Consider the following 17,829-nt stretch of genomic DNA (forward strand, 5'->3'; position numbering starts at 1 on the left):
GACGATCAGTATTAAATGATTACAACTACCTATGGTTTTGATTTTGCTCCCAATTTTCTTTTACAGGCTGGGAGTAACCCTTTCCATCTGTCAATACAGGGGAAGGAATACATTTGATTTAGATACAATTTCGAGAGAAACTGCTATGCTTACCACAGCGATAAAGCAGTAAAGCTTAGGTAACACATCATGCTACTGTTTTTTCTGGATTTTTGAAAGCTCCCTCGATGTTATTATGGCCGTATGCATCAACAAATTTAAGCGAGGCTTAGCTTGAGCCATTCATGGCCAATTGCACCGTCTAAATTAAGTATCCCTTAAAGTTAAGCATAAATTAAATACCATAGAAACGATTGTCTTAATAATCGTTGTCATAGATTTTAAGTTCGACTTAACTTTAAGCAAGGCTTAATTTTGTTGGTGCAACTGGGCATCAGTGTGTATAATCAATGCTTCAGCGTAGCTTATAATCCATGGCAACGATTATTGCGACAATGGTTGCTATTTAAATTTGTCGGTGTATCGTGCATGCGGCCATTAGTGAAACCATTATTACAATGGTGAAACGTACGTGTTCTTTCAGTAATGCACATTTTGACTTACCCTATACTTACAGATGGCAACTGGCAACCCTAGAGAAAAATTACAAGCAGAGCCAAGTAACTTTCATATCGAAATCTGTTTTGCGCCACTTTCGAATCGCAGGAGCAGTCGGCATGACTGAATAGATCTTAGACTGTTCTTTCCTTCTCTAAGGAATAGATGAGCAGTGAGCACGTACCAGACAGTGATTACTTCCTCGTGGGCATGTGTCATCTTTTATTTTATATACATGCTTTTAGGAGCCACCTCTAAATGATGACATGTTAACTTACTTCCGTTATAAATTCATAATATTTATGTTTGCCTCAATCACGTAGGTATTCACGTTTAGCTTTCAAGTCTAAGCGTTTAGCCATATAGTGGCTACGATCACGCTAGGACACTCGTCTTGCACTCGGGCGGCTTCTTTGGTAGGAAAAAATTTTTTTTCACAAAATGAGGTACCTACCTACTTGCTCCACTGGATAAATGGTTAAACGACTCACACAGGGCAACATTACACTGGTAATACTCCCACGTGAATACATAAATAAATACTTAATAAAACAATATACCGGGTGGCAGAGCATATTTTAAGCTATAAAGTAGGCGGCACTAGTGCCGCCTAGTAAAGACTTTTTGCCACCTAGTAGTCTGTAAAAATACCAGTGGCAAAAACTTTTCAGCTATCTTTGAAAAGAAATTTATCATTGCCAAATTCATAGTCATTGATGGGAGACTGCAAAGTTTACCATAAACAACTACTGTTGTTTGGCACTTAGTCGTATTTTATAAAACTGTTGAAAACTTTCCGGTTGGTGTTCTCCTCTAGAGGTGCCCTAGTGCGACGACTGGGACCCCCAAAAATTTTACTCTGGCGTGGAGCCTCCAGTATGACACACCGATACTGGGTTCAGTGCCGCCTAGTGGAAGTTATTTAAAATATGCTCTGCCGGGTGGTGCACGGTAAGTGGGATATCCTGCCCTCCTGCACACTTTACAGAAAAAAACTGTCCAGCTTACATCAGTTGTTCAGAATTAAAAGGTGCATACAAAACTGTTATTACACGTTTTATTAAGCTTTGGGCATACCCGTAAATTTAAAAATAAATTTCAACATTTCTGTTATTAGTAGCAATTCATAAAACAACAAACGTCATGGCTATTGCTACTAATAACAGAAATGTTGAAATTTATTTTTATTTATTTCATTGAAATCACCTTATTTACACCTGTACTAGAAATAATGGTATCTGGCCTTTTCCAGGCTAGCTCACGGAAAATTATGTCTATAACTTGTAAGGAATAGCTATTCAACGCTCGTGGAACCGTCACACGAGCACAAACGTCATGGCTATTGCTACTAATAACAGAAATGTTGAAATTTATTTTTATTTATTTCATTGAAATCACCTTATTTACACCTGTACTAGAAATAATGGTATCTGGCCTTTTCCAGGCTAGCTCACGGAAAATTATGTCTATAACTTGTAAGGAATAGCTATTCAACGCTCGTGGAACCGTCACACTCGCCTTCGGCTCGTGTGACGAACTTTCCACTCGCGCGGAATACACTCTATTCCTTACTCGTTATAGAATATATACTATTCCCGGTCCCTTTCATTCTTTCCGTGCGCTGAATATAAATACCCAAAATATTGCTTTAAAATACAAATTTACAGGGAAGTAAACTAATTTTCAGAAAATCTATATGCGTTGTAATGTTTCATATGTAAGTATTTTGCGTTTTAATTCATAGATGTTTGAATATTTAGACAAACTTCTTTGAGAATTTGTGACATTTTTTGACGTTTCGTCAACCTTATCTGAAATAAACTAATTAAACAATCGCCTTTGAAATGATTTGAGAGTAACCATGAAAACGCATTTTCTATAACTGTTACAAAATAAAAATGTTAGCGAGTTTGTTGTTTTTTTATGTTATCGATTTAAAAGAAGTATAATAAAAAATATCGTTCATTAGCATTACACGTCCAGAAATGCTTTTTCCGTGCTTGAATGACTTCCCAGAATTTGCCACGCGCGCACGGGAAAAGCATGCTTTCCGGATGAAATATACTATTTAAATTTGCGGGTATGCCCAAAGCTTAATAAAACGTGTAAAAACAGTTTTGTATGCACCTTTTAATTCTGAACAACTTTAAACTCTACAGTTTTTTCTGTAAAATGTACAGGAGGGCAGGATATTGCATAAAACTAATTTCCCATGCTAAATCCCTATGTTCCTACTTACCGTGCACCACCCGGTATAAAGGGCAGGCAAACATAATTCACTAACGGAACAAATAAAAGAATGGACCACACCAAGCTTCAATAAACAAATAGCAAAATCGACTGCAAAACGTGAATAAAAAATTCTGACACGAAATTGAAAGATTAAACCAAAATAATAAAAGTTATATGGAAACACCTTGAGATACCATAACAATAAATTCATTTGGACACCAAACAATATGCATATCTCAAACAAAAAAATACTACTTATCTAATCGAATATTAAAAATAATACGGTTATTAAAAATAATCGATTACACTGATTAATCGATTTATAATCGATTAATCACAACGATTAATTTAAAAGAATTACCAAACCCGATTTTCGATTGTCGTTTGATTATAATCGATTAATCTAGCCATAACAATTCACATTCGCAATAACGTAAGACGACATTATGAAGTCACTGTCCTGTCTTTTGCATTACTTACCACTTGCTACGCATTTTTGCATACATGCCTTTATTTGGGTTATTGTTCGCATTCATGTTATGTAAAATTTAACATAAGCAGAAACGAAACCTAAAAATGAGACAGAATTAAAAGTACGTAAAAGCCAGACAATCTGGACACAATATAGCAATGAATTGTACTGTGGCTTCAGCTTTGTGAGTAAATTAATGATCTAGCTAATAGTCAATTAAAATTTACTTAATAATCGAAATGAAATTGATACCTAATCGATTATCGGTTGTATTGATTAATCAAATAATCGATTAATCAATTAATTAGAAGGAAGCCGATTATCGATTATCGTTTGATTATACTCGATTAACCAATTTTTTACCTAACGCTACAAAACAATATCAACCTGAAGTGGTTAATTTGAAATGTTCTTAAATTGCTTACAATGGAAGCAATCTCGCTAAATTAAAAGAATATAAAAAGTGAATGCCTCTCCTTAAAAATGTAGTGCACAATCGTTAAGAACAAATCGCAGCTGATTACAAACATATTGCGACGAGATTGGTAATATCTACTTAAGTTAGAGATTTTCAGTTAGTCGTTAGGATGTTGCCTATGATTCAGCCTGTTGTCCGTGGTCGAAACTCCTTACGCCACTTGCTCTCTATGGTGAAGAATTTTTCTGCATCATGGAAAGGTGCGACATATGGGATTTCTTTTGCTCTTGGAAGAAAAATTTCCCTGGGTTTCATGCACTTCCTGTGCATTACACCAAAGATCATAGTGTATAGTACCCATGATCTTTGATCACACTAATAGTTTAGTGATTGAAGTCATACCATACGCACATAACGTGAGGACTTACTACAGTCCACAATCTCATCAAAACTCAACAAAACCAGTGAAAAAATATTAGCGCAATTGTTTTGTGGAAGTCACGGCTGTTGGGAATCTAAGTAGGTACCTATGTAGTTCAAAAATAATAGGTACATACAAGGGTTCTCATATTTTCCGACATTTCAAACGCCAAATTTTGATAGTATCCACCTTATCGCCTCACTATGATTCCATTGCGTATTCTAAAGAAAAAGCTTATGTGCATGTATTAAACAAAACAGTGGTAAAATGTTTACAATGTTGGTACGTTCAGTAGAGTACCTACCTATTAGCTTATCTTTGAAATTGCAGTAATTTAAGTTTTTAAATTCAATTGTTAAAGGAAATGCACATTTCTTAAGTGCACATCTCTAAAAGTAATACGGAAGTTCCCCTAAGAAATACAATTTTACCCTATAAAAGGTTTCTATTGGATGCTACATCTAGGATAAATAAATAGTTCAAAATTTGATTTTTACGGGTTAGAGTTTCCCATGTGGTAGTTGAAGAGGAAGCGGACATGTGCCTTTACTTACCTACTTGGAAAATTAAACCAGTTATCTTTTGAAATTCGAAACGTTTTAAATAATATCTGCATTAGGAAAAAATTGAGAAATTGAGAGAATTTTTGTGATTATGCTGGAAATACTCTGATCTCTAGGCTTTGCGATAATCCTATTTCAGAACGTAACATCCAGAGCTCGAAAACCGTAATCTACGTCCTTTAGCGTTCGGTAGGAAAGGAAAAGTGCGGATTTAAAATGCGCCGCGAGAGAGATGCAATTTTTCGGCGTGTTACCTGTTGACTTTCATGCTGTACGACCTTATTTCCGCCACTTACAATCGGAAGTGAAAAGTGCATTTAGCACATTTTGCATTTGAAAAGTTTTACATTGGTTCAATGTATTTATCATACTTTTATTTAGCGAGTTCACAATTCCCTTAAATCAAAAACTAATTGCCCCCGCATTCAGTAAAATTTATCGTACGTGATTTAATTAACACATACCTACCTTCGTAAATACGTAGATGCACTTTTAAATTACATATTTAACATTTTTGACATGTTCAGGGATTTTTCATGTGCCATTCATTTTGTTCTTTGGATTATTTGATTAGATTGTCCCAATTAAAACCCTTTTAGGGTGAATATTGAAATTATTCGTTTTTCGTTTACCCAAAGGAAATTGTCACTTTAACAGGAGGAAGGAAATGTGCCTTTAAAAATTTCCTAAAAAGTTTCTTTTGTGCAATTACGATGCGTGATGGAAATAAAGAAAATGGATGTCTATATTTTTCCATTCGCAAAATTATGCAAGCTTACAAAAATATTTAAATATGTTACCCCCCAAAATCTGAAAGTAGCAGAAACTAAACATCTGGTCGGTCTTTCATGTTTCAGGTACCTTCTATGTGGGTACATACATATCTCTGGAATTTAACTGTCAGGTAAGTAATAACTAAATTATGAAAGACCGGCTCCCAATATTACTTACGTTGATTTTAAGAAAGTAGGTATAACACGAGACTAACTACTTAGTTACATCAAACCTTTTGTAACCTAATACGACGAGATATTTTCTACGCGGGCTCTCGGTCTAAGTTCCACAACAAAAATAGGAGATAAGTATATATGGCATTCTTTGACACACTCCGTATCGAAAAACTTCAGCTGCAATCAGTGTAATTACGCTACAACCTAACGCTCACTTAAAGCGCCACCTATTAACACAGAACCTTCTCAAAAATTTGATTTGTGATCTGTTGAATTACGCTACTCACGCATACCTCAAAGCAATGCCACATTCAAGGATGTTACATTCAGTCAGTGCGATAATGCTATATATTAAAACACGACACATCGTAAATATTGTTTGTTTTGTGGTCAGTCTATGTAACGAATAGTAAGGCTGTTGTAAAGCATAATCGACGTAAGGGAATGTCGGCGAGTTATTGCAAAGATGTACGGGTGCGCTGGAAACTAAATGATACATCTTTATTTGTAATTAGAAAATTAAGTTAATAGCGTGTTCTAATACCGCTGCAAAATATAGCTCTGTGGTTGGCACAGATGCTCCTTGTTAAAAGTAAATAGGGGGCTCTATATCTATGGTATGTCCAAAATGTGCAGAAACAGAGTCTAAAATGAATACCGTCGTCTTCCATTTCCCTCACACAAAGCTTTCAAAACTTCTATGATAGGGGGAGAGGGAGCAATGTTACTTAGTTATGACATACTTAACTCCAGAAACTTAAACGTGTTCTGCATAATCTGGTGAACTTTAATTAGCAGCTCAGTGTAATAAGATGAGGATTTTTGACAACAGACCTTTTCCTACAAAGATGATTATTTGATATACGTTCCTTCAACGTTCCCAATCACGCTAAGATTTAAACAATATTCGTATTATTTGTCAAATCTAAAGGGAGAAGTAAGTGATAATGGATAAGGCTCCCAACTTCATTTAGTTAACCAACCTCGCAGTTAGTGAGAAAATATTAAAGCGGCGAGACACTACATATATTAAGAAAACAGACCTCTGAAGCTGAAAAGAGAAATGTATCTGAATTTAGAATTGGAGAAAGACGATGCAGGATGCATTTCAGCCAAAAGACGCTTTTATTTGTCGCGGCAACTCATAAATCTGAGTTAAACCAAAGAATATCACCTGCGACCGAAAAGATATAGGTTACTTTGTATTGCTTTCCCTGCTCAATGCTGACAGTGTTACCTATTCGGACAAAAATATTAATACAGACTGCGTTTAATAATTTGTAAATTTCAATAATGTGTAGCAATAACATTTTTAACTCTTCTGAATGCATGGTTTCTACGAAATATATTTAGAATAGCAAACAAAAGGCAGGATATGTAATTGAACCCTTACTTTTACCTTTATCACAAACCTGATTTTAATATGGTAAAGACGAACATGCCTGCTTAATTAATACCATTTTTTCAGTTTAATTAGAATAATTCAACTCCTATAAGCAAACTGGAAACACTGGAACTTTTGTGGTCGTTGAACTAACAGAAACTGAAACAAAACCGCTAAGATATACTCGTAAGTGAAGCTCTGCAATTTTCCCTGGGCACGGTTCACTCGGAATGGGGAAATTATTAGTTTGTCCGGATAGCTCGTTGTAGCAGGATTCTGCAGGAAAACAAAATAATAGCCGAAACCGTTTAATACGTAAAGTTACAAATTGTTAATAAATAATAAAAACTAATAAGTTATGTTTAGCAGCAAGTGCGTTTCCCGGTATACGATGGCACCCTCCTAATTGATGTAAATCAAAAATCAGAACAATAATTAAAACGTTTAATAGTTATGCAACTGATGAGTGACTTTATTGTTTTTACCTCATAGTCCAGTATGCGGTGCAGTCAGAAGAGCCGATTCCTGAAAAGGTGGTGCAAACGATTTTATCTCGAAACTCGAAAACGGCTCATATTTTATGAATAACACTTCTTTAGTAAATTAAAGAAAACAAAATTCTGCGTCGATAAAAAAACAAACAAAATCGGTACAATAGAAACATTTTTACAAGCGATCAAAAACGCCCATTTTTTCCAACATTTCTAAAAAACTGAGTTAACCTTTTTTTAATGCGTTGTGGCTCCTAAAGGAACGATAAAATCCACTACCCCCCTCCCTAAAGATTGTAGAACATCAATCAGAGAGTTCAAACGGTACCAACAATTTAAAATTGGACCCATTTTTGAAATTCGTTGGAAAAAATGGGCGTTTTTTGATCGTTTTTTTCTATTGGACCGATTTTGTTTGTTTTTTTTTGATCGACGCTGAATTTTGTTTTCTTTAATTTACTAAAGAAGTGTTATTAATAAAATATGCGAAAAACTGAAAAAATGCCAAAAATTTTGAGGTTTTTGGCTGCCAAAAGTTGTGCCGGGAAAAAATTTGTGTGCATTCTTCAAATACATGTTATTTGGGCCCAAATGGACCATTTAAACCAATAACAATTTTTAGACCACCTTTTGCAGGTCAAAATTATCTGCATACTAGACTATTATTTATTTTTTATTTATTTATTGTCCCTCTTGTTCTAGGCCCTCAACAGGCCCTCAACAGGCTAGACGTGCCCCTGCAGAAGGTCTTAAGTTGTTCTATACTACTCCGGTATTTACCTTACGAATTAGGAAAACTGCAGGAAAACCTAATTCGGAGAAGCCGGCAGAATGCTCGAAACTGATCTAAGGAAAATCCCATCTCTGCCACAGATGAAAGATTCACCTCAAACCAGGGTCGAACACCCGACCTCCGGATTTATATCCCAACGCTCTACCACTGAGCTATAATGCAAATGGTAGTGGAAGTTAAATATTTCGTAGCGAACATTCCAGAAATCTCGATAGAAATCGAGGCGCCATTAAAGATTAGTATAATCGGCGATACAGAACGCAGGCGGATGTGACTTAATCCTTCCGGGAAAATTACCTGTTTATTCTAGAACATTCCGACGCGTTTCTAAAAATTGGTAGTTGCGTTTCACCCAGTTCCAAAATTGATGAGTTGTTGTTATGTTATAAATTGTGGGTGATAAATTTACTAGTAAATTAATCTATTTTAAGACTGCTGTAAATTTATAGTTAACTCATTGTAAATAAATGACGTAATTAAATTCACGCTTTAAACAAACAAAAGTAAATCGGAACTTGAAAATATCGCAAATATAAAAAAATAACGATTTAAGTCGATATTATGATTAGATGATAATAAAAAATTCGATATGTCGATCATCGATCATTGAAGTCTGCAAATTCGATTCGAAAAAGATGTAGATTGTGCGTAGCTGTGGGAGGTGGGAAAATGTTATTTAAGTAGAGTTACATTACAATCAATAAGCATTATTCCACGTATCATAATATCGACCTAAATCGTTATTTTGGGGAAAGACACCTAACTTTCAAGTCAAAACGACGAACGTTTCGCGGCATCTTTGAATCTCGGTAGCAATCTCAATATAGATGGCATGATACCAGGGAAACCTTCATCGGGACAAAAACCTCGGCATAAGAGAATGCAAGGGAATACACAAATAAAACATATCAAATTGTACGATAAAAGTCAGGTAATCAAATCAAATGCAGTTAAACAAATTCATAAAGACAAACACAAGAGACAACATAAATGCAAGTGGAAAGCATGATAAATCAAATGAGGTCATTTTTTACCCCAATGCGAATATCTTTAGATAGCTATTCCTTTGAAAAATAGTCAGTCACTTTGGTTTGTGTGAAAAAATTGATCAGTTTAAATCTTTTGGTGCATGCTGCGTAAATTCAAAATTTGTAAGAGAAATCCCGGCCCGGATAATCCGCTGCTCGGATAACTCGGCGCGGATAATCGGGGTTGTACTGTAGTATATGGCAGGAAATATGGTTTAAACCATAAATTTTATAATATATGCATACATTTCTGTAGTCTATTAAAATACCTACATGTACACCTACGCAAATTTAAATATGCATATTGGGCTCGTTCTTCCAAAAGGAAATTAAACTGTGTACTCTGAGGGCGTTAGCAAATTAATAAACTGAAAGTAATAACGACAGATCTAAATTTATAGGATCCCTGAAATAAGTTTAATTAAGAAAAAAGGTGGATTAGTAGAGGTAGACGTCTTGCTAGAGCAGACATTTCGCACATACACGATAACGTAAAAATGCAATTATTTTTGATTTCATTCAACCTATTTTCAAACGTTTTTGTTGAGAGTAAACCTGTTAGTTCTTATTTGACGATAACGGACAGCTAAGAAAAACTAACACCTTTATTTTCCAAAGTTACTTACAAACTAGAATAAAACAAAAGGACGTCGTTTCCGACTTCAATAGTGAACTAAAAAGAGTAAATTCGAGTGGACATGAGGCAGAACTACGTTTTCAGGAAAGGCCATTACAGAGGTCGCAATCAGGGCAGCAGTCAACCGCTAAAAGACAGCATCGAAAATCTCATTCGTTTTCCACTTGTCACTCTATCATTTGAGAGTGATTTTATTTGTTGATTTTTATAGGGCATGTTGTTTACCAAGCCTGAATGGTATTGCCAGTAAGAGCTTTGCATCATCGGGATTGTCTACTCGAGTTTTTGAAGGAGCATAATGCCCAACCCGATTTGAGATATCATCGCCCGATTACCCCTAAAAACAAAGATAATGCTATTTTACGAGTATAGAAAGAATAACAAATCGCGTAATCGTTGAATAATATACGAGGAGAAAAATTAAAACGAGAAACGATTAACTTTTCCGATATTAAACTTTCAGTAACGCCGTAAATCCTCAAAGTTAATATTAGCGTGGGATTTGAGGTTATTTTCAATTAGAGCTTTAACGAATATTAGAAATTTGTAAACACGTGTTGCATAAAACTTCATTTTAAACTCGTATTATAAACCAACAAAAATGATCATTATTCGTTTCCCAAATTGTAGAATATTCGAAATTGGTTTCGTAATGTATTCGGACATAGTGCTTTGAACTAGACTCCCAGAAAGACTGTCACAGCATACTCAAAGCTTTGAAAGAGCACTTTAATTCGGACTAGTGTATAGCCTAATGCAAATGCTATCGATTTTTCTATCGCATAAAAGATAGTGCGATTATCTGCTTTCAAATGCGGTCAACATCGTGTGCCCTTTAAACAACTGAGTATTTACTAACATTGTGTATAAGAAAACATGAGTTCAGTGTCACATTCTCCTGAAAACCATATACAGTGCTGCATGATGGAGGTGAAGGCACGTTATCCAATTGTCAAAATTCACCCATCTCACCACGGTATAGTAGTGGGAGAGTCCATCCTAAACGTTACTTTCCAAGTTCAAGCTCTTTTCCAGATGTAGGTAGCACTGACTAGTTCGTGTGCGAGCAATTCGTGTCCGGACAGTTTGCACCCGGATAACGGGCGATCAAAAATGAGTTGCTGTCGAGTCGCCTTTGGAAGTTCAAGTTAAGTACATTATTTAAAATTTTTGTTGCATTAATGGGGGACATTATTTAAAATTTTTGTTGCATTAATGGGGGACCTATATCTGTTAAATAAACCTGCCAATTCCGGTATATCGTCCCTCACACGGACGGACGGACAGAAAAAAACGCATTTTTCAAAAAATAAAATGTGTAGAGTATATATGATATAGACTCGAAAATAAAAAGATCCAAGTTAGGAAAAAATTAACAGCAAATGTGAAATTAGTTGTTCTTAAATAATTATGTTAGAATTCTACATTGTTGTGTAAACTACGTCATACGGACGTTTTATTTGGTATCAGCACCTACAGTAATGTTGGGTCACCCTGTATGTGTTTAATTTCATTTATTCTTGAAGTTAACAGTGGTGCAAAACAAATTCGATTATGTTGTTCGAATTTGAGGTCAATGTGTTTTGTATGACATTTATTCGATGTTAATTTTGTTTAAATAATCGCTTTGCTTATCCTGTTTACTTTATCGTAAAGTTGGATTACGTGCAAAAGGATAAAGTTCATCTCTAAATAATTGCATTGTGTTATTTTAAAGTTTATCTCCGGCCATTGCGATAAGCGTTTGTGATCGCTACGTAAATCTAATTAAGTCTGAAGATAGACAGGTTTCGCCGATAAGAAAACAAATTACATCTAGGCTTGCTGAGTTTTCTCAAATTAATGAAATTAAAGTCTTATCGAGATTTTTCGTAGTAACAAATGCTGAACGCGCCCTGGTAAAATTATAATCATTTGGTATAAAAGATTTTGCTAGTACCCGTGCTTAATTGAACTAGCTGGACAGGCGCTTGTAGGCGGTTTAGTGGCCATTTGCCATTGCTCGTAGCAATATACAGGCTGTCCTATATATAAAGGTACACCATGTAATAGCAAATACAATAAACAAGCATATTTTGTTAGATAAACATACGTCCGTCCGACCTAACTAGCTAATTACGTTTATAAGTAGGAAAACTCAGATTTCAAATGTCGATAAACTAGTTCTTGCAATAAAAGTTAGTGGTTGCCTGTCCAATCTCCTACTTATTTAGGGGCAATGCGTATTTTTATGAGATGACTCCATCGTCTTTATTGTCGCTGCGACCACCTACAATAACTACAGCAACGACGCTTATAATAAAGTTTTTTTTAAATATTTCATATTATCCGCTACAACTGATAGGTATAATGGATTCCTTCCACCCAAACCTAGTTTCCACGTAAGCACGTGCGCAGATTATAAAAGAACACCCTTTCTCCTTAGCGGATTCTACTGGTCGTAATGGGATATAATCATTAAATTGAGCAATTGAGTAGACACTTCTGTTTTGTTTTATTTGGAGAAGTATAAACAATTAATGACTCGCAGATTTAGCTCAGATCGACTTTCTTACTCCGCACATTCCCTCTGTTTGGCTTTAGCAATTCGAACCGATATAATTTCCAAAGGTAAATAAAAGGAAACAAAAACGCACTATCTCTTCTACGACATTTTCAGTAAAGTCCATTTTCAGTAAAGCTATTGCAATTTTAGCTTATTATCTTTTGAGAACCCATTTTGTCCAATGACTTCTGCAAGTACGTATGTAGTCTACGTACAAGCATTTCCGCCGCTTTAAGGGTTGTCGCAGTACTCTTTTCTTTTTAAAGATTTTCAAATAACCACCTCCGCTGTGAAATCGACACCGTTTACCAAGATAATTGGATTAGTCTCTATAAGATGTTTAAAATCCAGACGTGTATTTCCATCTCGTAATATCCAATTGCACAATTATCGGGGTAAGTACGCGATGGGGTGGAAATGAGACGTTCAACGGAGCAATCTACCTAAACAAAAGTTCATTGAAGATTGCCATTTGCCGTATAGATAGTTTCAGCAGGATTTCCGGTAGTATAGTTATCCTTTGAAGTAAAATCGAGGCTAGTTTCAGGTGTAAGAACTGTAAAGGCTTATATACGAACTACGCTAATCAAATTATCAGAGTGTACACAGCGGCACCGTTGCAAACGTCTGTGGAATTTATGCTTCGATATGTTACGTTCTCTTGATAAATGCCTAAACCTCTTCACGGATCGTTTTCCACTCTATGGGTTGAAATCATGGGTAAAATCAGAACAAAACCACAAAGGAAATGACTGTAAGATCGTGCAAATTGAGTTGGAAGTTTCCCGAATAGAGGACAAATTGTGATCAAATTAAAATAAAGCTTTGTGGCATTGAGTGCGCTAATTTAGTATACTCCATTATCAATTCGTATACTGAACTGAACAGAGATATTTTTTCCAGAGAACATCAACTAAGCGTATTAATCTCTATAAAACTACTCTACACACGAATATTTAATAACGCTTGAATTGCTTCACTATATTAATTTAGAGAATTATGAAATAAACCATTATTAACGATTACAGATTCATACGAAAAGAGATCGCGAGTTAGTGATTCGCACAAGAAGCAAGAATTCTTGTCTTGCGCAAGACAAGACAAGTGATTTTTGTTCTTGCATGGCTATGCAAGACAAGACAAAAAGAACCTTTGCAAGACAAGACAAGAAACACTCAATGCAAGACAAGAAATTTCTTGCATTACTTGCATTTCTTGAAAGTTTCCGGCGATCGATTTTGAAAATACGTATTTGCTTCACCCGCTTGAAAATAGCTAGCTTGACTAATCGCGTTAATAATTATTTACATAAAAGTCAGGGAAGTTTGCCATTACTGGCGAGGAAAAATTAAATTGAATTAATTTCGGAGTCAAGTATAGAATCGTCACTTACTGGCGAGTTTTGTATTAGGTACATTTTTCCCGAAATTGTCTTTTTAATATAAAATTTGGACCTGAGTGGTGCAGTAGCGTGGAAGCACGACTGCGGTACTAAGGGCACCTGGTTCGAATCCGGGTTCGGGCAAAAATCCGCGTCCAAAAATAAAATGAAGTGATGACAAGTGAGTCATTATAGATATTAACAGTGTCTATGCCAATGTAATATACGTTATACGAGGCGGCATGAAAAGGAATCTGGTAAAGTGGCAGGCTACAGGAAAAATACTTAGGTAAAGTGTTACTACCACTGCCATTAAAGTTAAAGAGCCAGTAAGTTCGGTTTGCATAATATTTTTCAACTTTGAACTTCTGCACAAACTCACAATTTATGGGTTCGAATTTAATATCAAATAGTGATATTCTCATTTATCCAATTTTTAGCATTTTTTTAACAAAATATTACAAAAATGTTGGCTGGTTTAAATATGTTCCGGATGCTATGCAAATCTTGCCGGCCGAGACGAGCCTCACTTTACGTTGTGGCCGTTTTGGGTTTTAAGCTGTACAATATAGGAAGGGGAAAGGAAAAGAAAACCCGCCACGCTCGCTCTAGAATACCTACAGGTCTTTCGCTAGAATTTTATTGCGGCAGAAACGAAGTTATTTCCTTTAAAAAAAGTAAAAGTTGGTGGAAGCACAGTTTATCAAATTGTAGTTTAGTTTAAGAACCTCTTCCCATTTAAGTGTACAAATGTATTAGTGCCGTAGAAGCCCAGATTATTATAAATCGCAGATTAATTTAGTTGTGACTGTGAGTATCACTTAGGGATTTCCTATTTTTATCTACGCTTTTCTAGGTCAAAGGATGTAAAAGTTAGTTTTTATACCAGTGAGCGTAATAAGATAAGATTTAGGCCGTTCGATTCAGTTGCGCTAGTCGATGCAACCCATATACTGATAAATTCAAAGAAATCAGTTCAAATGTTGTATCTACTATATTCCACCTTGTTTCAGTTTGAATACTTGTCTGTAATTACATGAATTACCTCGATGGAACTTTGCTTCATTGTTGCAAGATTCCATTTTAACATCCTGTTAGCGGTGAGAAGTGGTGGAAGGGAAATAAAAACACACTGTTTTGTGGGAGAACTACGCGGCGACTTTATTTGGGGCGAACATATACACGATTTAGGTCTTTTTACACCACTACTGATCAATTGAAAGAAAGAGTATGTAATCATAGGGGATGGTGGAGTACTATTCGGAGACACTAACAACTGATACCCAAAAGCACGTAGTTAGCGATTTTTGGGCGGTCTATCACTTGCACCAACGTCCTTACGCATACAAAGCGATGGTGAAGTTCCCTTGCCTACTTCAAGTGACTTAAATAGGGTTTGGCGCGTGCTCCATGCTAAGTGGGTTGCGGTTGTGTAGGCGCAAAAAAAGTGCTTTACAATCTCCCCCTACTGGTCAGGGGAACGTCCCGGTTCAGTATTAGAATTTGAGGGTGGGCTGATGGCTGATGGGCTCGATTTTGTGTTTCTGTTTCATGTGTCCATTGTATGTTAGGGCTGTAATATGGTATGCTCCTAGCGTCGTCCCTGGTGTGTATTTGTCCTTGACGTAGGTAGTAGGTTGTGTGGGAGAGGTCCTGGAGGATCTTGTACGGTCCTCTCCGCTTTGGCTAAAATCTGAAACTGATAACTTTTGTCTGGTTGCTTATGGTGTGTGCGCTTACCGAGACTAGGTCTCCTGGCTTTGCATAATTATGCTTCTCGTCGTTTCCGATCCGCAATCTCTTTTCCTTTGGTTTGCGTCATCGAGTTAGGTGGGCTTCTCGGAGCGTATCCGTAAGGTGTATGAGATACGGCGCGGGGAGTACTGCTCGTAGACTACAACATACGAAGAGATGGTGAAGCTTAGACCACCCCGAGGGATATCGGAGGCGGATGGGAATAGGACTGCTCCAGCGTTTGACTACTAGCTTGTTTATTTGAAATGACTTAAATAGAGACTGTCCCTGATCAAATGTGAGTGTCTTCGTCTTCGTCGTCCTCTACTGGTAAGGATAGGTTAAAGTTGTTTTCGCACTCTTCGGTGGCACGCACTCCGTGTTTAGTCGGTTGCTGTCGTGTAGGCGCAAAAAGAGTGCGTTACAACCTTATTTGTTGAAAATACAATATCTGTAAATGTTCGTTAAGGTGGCGTTTACATTGAAAAATTGGAAATTTCTTTCCACAATAACTGCCTTCTGGGTACAAATTTTTGGTTGAAATAGCAGTCATTCAAATATATAATGTTCCGACATTTGCATGAAACAAAAATTATTTAACTAATTCCTGCACTTTCGCCGATATTTAGGAAATAAGTTGTTAAAAACTCCCATATAAAATATATATCTTTCATTTTTATCACACACTGATAATAATTTGTTATCTTCATTCGTTAGCAGAAGTTTATTTTTTTTTACCTCGAAACAAAGTTTTTCAGGAAATCGCAAGGCAACTTTTGCAGTTTTTGCAAACGCCACCTTAATAGCGCATTTTTAGAGTTCAAAAAAATGTGCTATTGTTTGCGTTTTATCCATCCGTCCGTCCGTTCGAACCCACTTCTGCGGTTTTTAACTACTTTTAGGGGAATGGTCCTAGAGTCCTGGATTTTTGCAATACGTAGCGTATACCTTTAAGGTTTACCAGACGGCCATCAAATTTTGCTGTCCCAAGTCTCCCCCCTCCCCCCCCCCCCCCCCCCCCTTGAATTATTTCTTGAGATGTTTATGAAAGTAAAACGTGCATATCTTTCACATGTGACCTGGTTTTTGGTTTTGCATACGCCTGGCTTGCGTGGTGCCAAGTAAAATTGATGAAAATGGGGGCGGGGAAGGAGGAGGGAGAACACACGTTTTACCCTTCATGGTATTCTAATGAAAGGTCTCACCGAAGTGAATTATAACTTTCATGTGTGGCTATTTTTCAAGATCAGTTGGCTGGCAGGGGGGTGGAGGGAATTTGATCTTTTATGGGATTATAATTAAAGGTCTCAACAAAAGGAACTGTTTTCTACAAATTATCGCCCTACTTTCTAACGCCTTATCATTTATCAAGAAAGGGGTCGGAGGGTGGAACTATTTTTATCCTTTATGGTATTGTGATGAAAGGTCTCAACGAAAGGAGTTAATTTCTACCAACCATAGTCCTTTTCCTCGACCCCTTATCGTGCTCGAATATGAATAATTCCTTATATCTTAAGAACAGATTGTCAGAAGATGTTACTCACAAAGGGATATCTCGAAAACGCGTTCTCGGAGGAAAGTGCCCACAAAGGGTGAAGTCTCTCCATAAATTATCTACCAAGAAAGAAAATATCAATAAATATAGCATGCTACTACCTTATAACGCACTCACTTACTATACGCTATTTCGGTTTTAGAAAATGCACTTTATCTGCACAAGAGTTGCACAATTTATACTCGTTTATTGTGTATCAGTTGTTATTAAGATGCGCTTTTTAGCGCATTTTTTAAGAATTAAAAAAAATTGTTTTCGTCTAGGTTTTCGTTTTGTCCGTCCGTCCGTCCGTCCATCCGGGCCCACTTCTACCGTTTTGAACTACTTCTAGGGGAATGGTCATAGAGTCCTGGAATTTTTTTGCAGTAGGTAGCCTATACCTTGAAGGTGTGCCAGACGGCCATCAAATTTCGCTGTCTAAAAAGCCCCCCCTCACCACGAATTATTTCTTGAGATGCTGTTTTTCAAAGTAAAACGTGCATAGCGTTTACATACGACAACCAATTGGTTTCAGATTTTGCATACGCATGCCTTTAGTGGTGCCAAGTTGAAAATGGGGGGGGGGGGGGTCAACACATGTTCTACCCTTCATCGTATTCTAATGAAAGGTCTCATCGAAATAAATTGG

Source organism: Photinus pyralis, unplaced genomic scaffold (genome assembly GCF_008802855.1).
Source record: "Photinus pyralis isolate 1611_PpyrPB1 unplaced genomic scaffold, Ppyr1.3 Ppyr1.4_LG4, whole genome shotgun sequence".
Taxonomy (NCBI): Eukaryota; Metazoa; Arthropoda; class Insecta; order Coleoptera; family Lampyridae; genus Photinus; species Photinus pyralis.